This window comes from Balaenoptera musculus, chromosome 19, assembly GCF_009873245.2.
Source record: "Balaenoptera musculus isolate JJ_BM4_2016_0621 chromosome 19, mBalMus1.pri.v3, whole genome shotgun sequence".
Lineage (NCBI taxonomy): Eukaryota > Metazoa > Chordata > Mammalia > Artiodactyla > Balaenopteridae > Balaenoptera > Balaenoptera musculus.
In genome coordinates this window covers 24,638,648-24,649,008 of record NC_045803.1, presented here as the reverse complement: position 1 = coordinate 24,649,008, position 10,361 = coordinate 24,638,648, and positions in this window count along the sequence as shown.

The window sequence follows — 10,361 nt, the reverse complement described above, 5'->3', positions numbered from 1 at the left end:
TCAAGGTCAGATGAGGCCGTGGGTGCGGAAAGAGTTGGGAAACTGGGGCCTTCAAGTTAAGGCACATTTCATCTCTTGCCTGGTCCACCTCTCCCAGGTGAAGAAGAACAATTGCATCTTGAGATGGCACAGGGAGAAGTGGGTAGGTAATGTCTCCAGTATTGACCTAGAAGTTGAAACTGGGTGGGACGACTGCTTTATCAGTGTTCAGAGTTCATAAGAAAACTCTGGAAGACTCTCATCCAGAAATATTCATTATTTCACAGCAAATTAAGGTGTTTTGCCCTAAAAATTAGTATTGGGGGATCTGAACCAAAGCCTGCAGCCTTGTTTTTTTTAATAACAGTGGGCTTAGTGAATATTAATGCTATGCAAAAATGTGAGTCAGAAAGCATCACTTTGGCCACTCTCCATTTCACATCGGAAAATCGATGTCTGGAGAGAAGACGTGACTTGTCAGAGGCTGCCCAGAGGGTGAGGGCAGAGCAGGACAGGACCAGGACTTAAGCCCAAGCACTCTTCACAACAAATCACAACAAGGACCTTCCATATGAATCATCCAGCTTATTCAATACATTCCTACGAGCGCCTTTCTACACAGTCCTTGGGTAAGTGCTCGGGACAAGAGCTTTCTTAAAATCAGCTTCCCAGGTGTTTTGGGGGCAATTCTGATTCCGGAGCTCTGAAGTGGGGCCTGGGAACCTGCATTTATAACAAATGTCCCCACGTTATTCTGGGAGCCAGACCAGCTTGTGCAAAGCCAGCCCGACTGGCTTGGGGCGTGGTTCTTAACCCAAAGCTGAGCATGACCATCTTAGAGCACACATCCGTGAACTCCACCTCCAGTGACATGTCAGAATCATTTCACTGTATTTCAAAAGCTTCCCTAAGCAAGTCTGATGTGCTTGGGAGGCCCTGACATTGTAGGTAAGAACACCGCTACAGAAGCCAGCACAGCTGGTTTCAAATCCCAGGTTCCCAATTACCAGCTGTGTCACCTGGGGTAAAGTTACTTATCTGCTTCCAACCACAAGGGATAATAACAATGGAACCTACCTCCAAGAGTTCTTGTGACGATTAAATGAGATAATCCATACTGAGCCCTTAGCACAGTGCCTGGCACATGGGTACACAATGAATGTTGGCTATTGTTTTTATTTTATGTAACCTGGCAAACCTACACTTATCTGATAGTCTAAAACTCCACGTGAAGCTACAGTCCTACAGCCTAATGAAAGTAAAAAATATTGGAAGAGACAATGTCTCCAAACATTTGGTACTAAGTCAGCAAATAAATGCTAAGAACCCTATAAGTATGGACTTTAATAAGGGAACCGATTCCACTCCCCTCCCCCACGTCTAAACTTCATGCCTTCTTATGTGTCCCCCCAGCTGAGGGACGTTCCCAACCGCAAGCATCCCAGTTAAGGAAGAGTTTGGAGTTGCCTTTGCATTCAAACCAAGGCACACACTGTGGATTTCTCGGAACATTCCCAGATTTTCCAAGGTTACCCAAGAACACTGCTGAACTGGCAAAGAAGCTCTGAATCAGGCCACTTTTTTAGCAACTTCCCTGATAAGGGTTTACCACGAGCCATCCATTTTGGTGTTCCGCAAAGAGATTATCCTATTCCAGGAGATCCAACTATTTCAAAGGAGCCAAGAAAATAAACACACTTTCCCTGTATTAAAGCCTCTGCCTTCTTTGAACTTCTTATTTTTAGAATATCTCCACTGATAAGGACAAATGCAATTTTCACCATCAGTGGATCTGAACAGACAATTACATTAAGGCACATAAGACAGGGTGAGGCCGATGATGTAAATCACACTGTATGCATCTAATATGCAAACAAAACCCTCGGATGAAAATGAACCCTCAAAAACCAGTCAACAATCATTTCTCTTTTTTTTTTTTTTTTTTTTGCATCTAATCAGGATGAAATTTGCATAAAAATGACTCTCCCTACCACCTCCACAATTGCTGGTCTGGAGAGAGGGGAGAATTCAGCCAATTTTCAACATATTTTCTCTAAGGAAACTGCTCGACCCTCTTGGAAAGGGCTTGCAGGTGCCTAACAAAAAGAATGCCCTCACTGTTAGAACATTTCAGGTGAACAAGGCTCCTGCCCCATTTGGTCCTCACCGCAACCCTGTGAGCTTGACAAGAGCAATTGTTTCTGTCTATATTACAATGGAGGTCAACTTGAGGTTACAAGTGTCAGGACTGTACGTGTCACGACAGTAAATGTCAGGACTGGAACTGGAGTCTCACTTCCCACTGGATGAGACTAGGTTTGCCTCTAAAGTCTTAGCCCAGGTGATGAAAATCAGCCCAACCGGTGGACTCTCCAAGGCCTTATGTGCTCCGAACCCTCCACACACAGCTGGATGGTGATCCAGAGGGAAGCAGGAGCTTGGAAAGGCAAAGCAGAAACTGGACTCGGCCCAGCTGAGATTTACATTTTTGCAGGTGGCGTTTGCGCCAGCCTAGTGGGGAAGCAAAAGGTCAGGCTCACAGGGGCTTCCCTGGTGGCACAGTGGTTGAGAGTCTGCCTGCCAATGCAGGGGACACGGGTTCGAGCCCTGGTCTAGGAGGATCCCACATGCCGCGGAGCAACTAAGCCCGTGAGCCACAACTACTGAGCCTGCGCGTCTGGAGCCTGTGCTCCGCAGCGGGAGAGGCCACGGCGGTGGGAGGCCCGCGCACCGCGATGAAGAGTGGCCCCTGCTCGCCGCAACTGGAGAGGGCCCTCGTACAGAAACGAAGACCCAACACAGCCAAAAATAAATAAATAAATAAATAAGTAAATAAAAATTCTATGAGAACAAAGTTTAAAAAAAGAACTAAAAAAAGGTCAGGCTCACAGAATGAACTCTGCATTAAGCTTTTGTCTGCTGGAAAAAGGGAAAGAAATGATATTCAGGAAAGGAGTGTCAGGGAGACCACAGGGAGGGTGAGATGGAGAGAGGGCTGAATGCACATGCAGAGAAAGGCCGCCGCCCACTCTTTAAAGCCTCCCCAGTGCTAGGCATCAAAGAGAACCGAGGCTCAGGCTGGTGGGCCTCTGAAAGGATGCTGGCAGCTCCTGGGGTGTTATTTGCAGGCTTCTCACACACAGCAGTCAAGGTTTGATGAAGGCCTGGGGTGCTATCCAATGTTGGGGTGCACTGGTGTCACACAGCAAAGTAGGCTCTCTGCAGCCCACCCCACTGCTTGGCCTGTGACTGCTTGTGCCTCCCCCGGGCTGCTGATGGGGCTGGCAGGGGACACACACACTGCTTCTCTGTGGAAGGGGCAGGTAGGGTACCAAGGGAGGAAGGGACTTCGGGAGAAGTTTCCAGATTGGGTTTCTGGGGAGACTTGGTTTCCCCAGGGAACAAGGAAGAGTCCATGAAAGGGTTCAGCCAGAGCAACCCTGCTTTCTACTGTTTTATGTAACACTTCCGGCTTAAAAAATAAAGGGCAGGGGTCTTCCCTGGTGGCGCAGTGGTTTAGAGTCTGCCTGCCAATGCAGGGGACACGGGTTCGAGCCCTGGTCTGGGGAGATCCCACATGCCGCGGAGCGGCTGGGCCCGTGAGCCACAACTGCTGAGCCTGCGCGTCTGGAGCTTGTGCTCTGCAACGGGAGAGGTCGCGATAGTGAGAGGCCCGTGCTCCGCGATGAAGAGTGGGCCCCGCTTGCCGCAACTGGAGAAAGCCCTCGCACAGAAACGAAGACCCAACACAGCCAAAAATAAATAAATAAATAAATAAATAAAATAATAAAAATAAAGGAATTCCTTTTTAAAAAAGTAGAATAAATATCTTTCTTAAAAAATAAAATAAAATAAAGGGTAGGGAAGATAAAAGGGCATCAGTGGCGGAAAAAAATGAAAAGGCTTACACACCACTGCCTAGATACTTCCTAAAGCCTCTTCTGGCTCTGAGGTTCTGAGATTCTCCCCTTTCCAGCAAAAAATGGGTCTAACCTGATGCTTTCCTGAGGTGGGATAAATGTATCACCAGAGATTTTACATGGTACTTGGAAAACATCATTTAACAGTTATGCATTTATTTTAGAGTGGTATCTCATGTTTATGTCAACTGATGCTGATCTGCATCTATAATATGAATATGTGATCTGAAATGTCTTTTTTAAAGTCAACCTATATATCCCTTTACAAAATGAGTTGCTTTTATTACTGAGTAATTATTAAGTAACAGCGCATGTTGGACAAAGAGATGGCCAAAAGCATGCAGTCTGATTCCTAGCAGTTTGGGACTTGCTGTGGGGACCCAGGCAGTAGAGTCAGCCCAGCACTGGCATGAAGCCCGTGGAGGGCCCACAGGCAGCTGAGACCAGCCAGTCTTAGATCAAGTCGCTGTGAGGCAGTGGCTATGCACGAGGATTCATGCCTCCCACCCCGGGGGCAAGGACAGGCTAAAGACACGTCACAATAAGAGATAGCAAAGTCAAAGACCCTGCCCACAAAGGGTGGAGTGAGGGAGGCACCATGGGGGAAAGAAGAGGTAACAACCTCTTGCGAGCTTGTGTCCAACACAAACTCTGCCCTCTAACCAGGCTGTCTGTTGCTGTCCCTTAACCCTACTGTCAACTTTCACCCCCATATTTTTATAAATATTTATCGAATGACTATTTGATGAATTTCTGAGCTTACCTTCCAGGAAGTACAGACAATCTGGTTCGATGTAGATGTCTCTCAAGAACCTTGCCCTGTAGTAATCTCTCAAGTTTTCTGAATACACTCTGAATTTTCTCTACAAATTTTTGGTTCCTCTGTGATTTATTTCACCACATTACATAAGCTATACTCTGGCCTTAAATAACTTAGGAGAATCAGAATGTAAAGAATTCAAACAGCATTCTCACAATCTTTAGGGCCTCAATGGTGAATATGCTCATATTTCTGAAAGACCTTCCACATCAAATCTAAGCATCAAGAGTGGGAGTAGCCCTTGCCTTCCGCACTGCGAGAGGATGATCTGGGGGAAAGCCCTGCCTCCTCTTGAAAGGCACAGTCTGACTTTCTGGGTCCACATGCCCTTTCACACACACAGACTCTTTCCACAGAGAAGAAGCAGGGAAAAGAAATGCTGAAACTTGCCCTGGTGGCAACACCAATCCAGGAGGACTTGAAAGATTACTGTCCTCCCAGAGACGAATTTGCTTTTTCTATATTTGATTTAAGCAGTCCAAACTTTAAAAAAAAAATCAGTGCGGGCTAGGGAGGAAAAAGGAGGCAGGAAAATGAGCCCTTTGAAAATTCCTCTAGAGAGCCAACTCGGCCTATTAATATTAACACAGGGTACCTCTACCCTTGGATGCTTTTGGAGCCTCAGGAACCCTGCTGTGCGTGGTTCTTTTTGAATGTTAGGAATAAAACCCACAGCCTCTGAGTTAGGTAGAAAATGTCCGTTTTCCTTTGTGCACACACTTTCATAGGAAACTGCCTCAGGCACAGAAAAGAAGAAGGAAAATGATGAGAATTCTTAACCACAGGCTATTTCTTGGTAAGGAAAATTCTTATTTAAGGATCTTACAAGGTGAAAGATGAACAGGAGACAACAAAAATGAAGCTCAGGGCTTCCCTGGTGGCGCAGTGGTTGAGAATCTGCCTGCTAATGCAGGGGACACGGGTTCGAGCCCTGGTCTGGGAAGATCCCATCATGCCGCGGAGCGACTAAGCCCGTGAGCCACAACTACTGAGCCTGTGCGTCTGGAGCTGGTGCTCTGCAACAAGAGAGGCCGCGATAGTGAGAGGCCCGCGCACCGCGATGAAGAGTGGCCCCCGCTTGCCACAACTAGAGAAAGCCCTCGCACAGAAATGAAGACCCAACACAGCCAAAAATAAATAAATAAATAAATAAATAAATAAAAATTAAAAAAAAAAATGAAGCTCAAATTCATCTTGGAAAATTATTTCTTTCTGAGATAGACTCAGTTATTGATACTGCTTGGTGACTTGAAACCATTTGTACCCAAAGTACAAAAGTGCAGTGAAAGCAGCGTAGAACCTTGGGCTCAACACAGAAAAATGACTGGAGGGCAGAAAGACTTTTAAAAATTAGAAGAAAGGAAAATAAGTGCCTCAGCCATTCCCTTAGATACAAGAGGTTTCTTATTAGACATTCAGACTTGACCTTGAACACAGAAATTCTCCCCACCAGGCATCCAGAATGGGACTGCACGCTCGGCCACAGGGCTCCACTTTGAGTTCTCTGAACCAGCCTGCTTGTTTGCACAGCTCTGTCTGCCGAGCTCTCCTCGTCCCTCTAAACCAGCTAATTCCTACCAGTCCTTAAGGTCAGCTGAGACATCACTTCCTCCAAAATTCTTACCTAATCATCCAGACACTGTGACCACCTTGTAGCACCATCACACAGGGTTATAATTGTCCATTTAGTCATCTGCTTTTCCCCGTAGACTCCCCATTGGTTGGCATTGACTATTGCTCACCTGACACAGAGCCTGGTACATGCTAAGCAACTCAATAAATATTTGTTGAGTGAATGAACAGGGTATAGACCAGTGCAGTATTTCTGGGGGCAGTAAGTCACCCTCTTGACTTAGGGCTGCATTCTGTTTGAAAAGATAGCATTTTCAAGGTCAAATATATTCCTAGGGTCACATTTAATTGGCCTGCATCCCAAACACTAAATCGTTTAGTTCCAGGAGGAAGATTTTTTTTCTCCCTCAGCAAACATTTCTTAAAGAAAAGTAGATGAGATGACGGTTGGAAGAAAATGGAACATTACCGTGGAGCTGCAAAGATGTCCAAGCACTGCCAAAGATGCCCACGGGTTTGCGCACTTGGAGAATATCTATAAATATTTCCCTCGGTTAGGCTATTCAGACAAAATTATCTTGAAAACACTGTCTAAACAGTAAGTCACAAATGTTTCCTAATAATTCCTTGCCCTTCCTTGCTTTCCTTTCCAACACAACTGGATATGAGGTGTCTTTCATTTTAGGGCTACATTGGAAATATTTGGCCTTCCTGATCATCTCTCAAGAAAAGGCAAAACAGTTAAATTTAGAGTTTGCTTAAAAGAGTCTTTAACCCTTAAATCAGGTATGCTCAGGCTGCCATAACAAAGTACTACAACTCCAGGTGGCTTCAATAACAGAAATGTATTTTCTCATAATTCTGGATACTAGAAGTTTGAGATCAAGGTGTAGGCAGGATGGTTTCCTCTGAGATCTCTCTCCTTATCTTGTAGATGGCTGTCTTTTCCCTGTGTCTTCTCTCTGTGCATATCTGTGTCCAAATTTCCCCTTCCTATAAGGACATCAGTCATATCAGAATTAGGGTGGGAATTAGCCACCTTAATGAGCTCATTTTAACTTATTCACCCCTTTATAGACCCTATCTTCAAATACGTTCACATTCTGAGGGACTGGGGGTTAGGACTTCAACATATGAATGGGGGTGGGAGACACAATTCAGCCCATAACATCAGGATAAAGTTTATTTCCTCAGATGTTTGTGGGCAGAAATGAAAGACACAGAGGCATAGACTCATTGACTACTTTTCTTCAATAGTAAAAAGGAACATGGGACCTGTTCATCCAACATGGGTTACTCTTCAGTGGGAAGCCCCAAGATGGGAAGAGCAGTGATTTGATTCTTCTGTGGTTTGAATTTCCTCCTTCCCATCAGAGTAGGAATAAGATAACTATAGACTTTTTTGAACTTGTACTTTGGTTTCCCCTTCCCTTCCATTTCCAAAGAACTGGGAGACTGGGAGAAGAGGTAGAGTTGTCAGGGGTGGGTGCGGGGTGGACCCTTCCAATCCATTGCCCAGGACTTGGATGCCCCTGTTATTAGTGCATCGCTTTCCTCCAGGATTCAAGGTGAGGATGAGGGTTTGTTTCTCTGAGGGAGAGAAAGCAGAATGAGAAATGACTTTTGGAGGTTGCAAATCACATCGGCTCTGACTTTGATTAAACGTGCTTCTGACTGCTTTTAGGAGATAAACAGTGTTTAATAAGATAGCTTAAACATTCCATCACTCTTCACCCAGACATGGAGAATTTTCTGAGCAGATGGGAAAGCCCGCTATCAGCAACATCACTTACTTTCATTTGACAGGAGCAGGAAGACTTGGAAAGAAATGCCAGATATGCCCACACATGTCCCAGCAGTGGTCAATGGTTATTCCTTGTGTCCCATATCATTTCCATTTACATGTTCAGATCACCTTGATTTTCCTTTAGGGAAAATCCCTGATATTCCTGCTACTGAGAACTTGCCATAGTTCCTGTCTTTTCCAAAGGTTTTTCTTTCAGAATTACCTTGGATTCTGTGAACTATTTATATCTCCCACCCAGACTTCTCTCTCCAATCCCACTCACACACCCAACTGCTATTTGTCACCTCCACTTAAATATTTAACAGGCACCCCAAAATCCAGTCTAACTCCTGATCCTCCCCTAACCCTGCTCTAGACACAGCCTTCTCATCTCATTGGATGGCAACCCCATTCTTCCACTTACTCAGGCTGAAAACCTTGGAGTCATCTCTGACTCCTGTCTTTCTCTCACATTCCATGTGCAGCATGTGAGGACCTCTTGCCGGCTCTCCCTTCAAAGTATACTCAGAATCCAGCTTCTCACCACCTCCTGGCCACCATCACCTCTTTCAGGATTTGCTGCTACTGCCTCATAATCAGCATCCTTGCTTCTATAGTCTCCTCCCCCAACAGCCAGAGTGTGTCTTCCAAAATGAAAATCAGAGCATATCACTCCTCTGTTCAGACTCTCCAGGCTTGCCGCTGAACTCAGAGTCAATTCCAAAGACCCTGCCGTGGCCAACAAGAACCCACATGATCTGGGGCCGCTTTTTTCCTCTCCAACTTCCTCTCTGACCACTGTCCTCCTAAGTCACTCTGCTCCAGCACCCGGCCCTGTTTGCCGCCCTGAATCACCCAGGCACTTCTCTGTCTTCGGGAGCTTTGGCAGGCACGGCTAACCCCTCACCTACCTCAAGTCTCCCTTCCTCCATGTGGCCTCCCCTGACCACCCTAATTAAAAGTGCCACCTTGGATACTCTTGACCCCTTTGCTTGCTCTACTTTCATTTGTTCCATATAACCTATCACTTCCCATATATCCTATAACTTATTTTTCTTTATTATTTACTGTCTGTTTGCCTACCAACCCTTCCCCAACAAGAGACTAATTCTATAATCTCAAGGATCTTTGTTTCTCTATGAAGTATCCCAATACCTAGAATAGTGCCAGGCACATATTAGGTGCTCAATAAATAGCTTTACAATGAATAACAGTAAAGCACATATCCTTCCAGTGACTCCCTTTTAATTCAGTCTAGCCCAAGTCTGTTACTCTTGCTGGCAAGCAAAGTAGCCCAACTGAGAGAATGCCCTCCTCTGAGCACCGTGGCCTGAAAGGAGAACCTATTATATTTTTCTACATTTCAGAAAAGGGATCAAATAACAAGGATTTACTGTATAGCATGAGAAGCTATATTCAATATCTTGTAATAAAGTACAATGGAAAAGAATAGAAAAAAGAATATAGCTATATACATATATATGTATAACCAAATCACTTTGCTTTATACCTGAAACTAATACAATACTGAAAATCAACTATACTTCAATTAAAAAAGAAAAAGGATTGAAGACAGAAAGAAATAGAAAAGATACAGACTTCCTGCTTGTCTCTGTATTGAATTCAGCTCTGACAGAACAGCTGGTCCTTTCAGCCTTCCAAGTTTGATAGAAGCCAGTGCAAAACTCATCTGGGTACCTTGACTCTGCTGTTTACAGATGATGTGAGCTTGAGCATCCCTAGGCCTCAGTTTCCTCATCTCTAAGACAGAGCTAATAATCCCTATACCTCAGGGATGTTGTGAAGCTTAAATGAGGCAATGAGTGCAACTCACCCAGCACAAGCCTGGGAGTTGGAGGAGGGACCCCCCACTCCTTCCAGTCAGAACATCTCAGCATTTCGAGTAAGAGCGTGGGCTCTGGGCCAGGCAATCTGGTTCAAATCCCACCTCCACCACTTACTTCAATGAACCTTGAGCACATCACCTGGCCCCTCTGAGTCTCCACTGCCTCATTTTTTTTTTCTTGGCTGCATCGTGTCTTAGTTGCAGCACGTGGGATCTTCATCGAGGCATGCGGGATCTTTTGTTGTGGCGCGCGGGCTTTCCTCTAGCTGTGGCGCACGGGCTTCCCTCTAGTTGTGGTGTGCAGGCTCCAGGTCAGGGGGCTCTGTAGTTGTCACACACAGGTTCCAGAGTGAGCGGGCTCTGTGGTTTGTGGCACGCGAGCTCTCTAGTTGAGGCGCGAAAGCTCAGTAGTTGTGGCACGTGGGCCTAGTTGCCCCG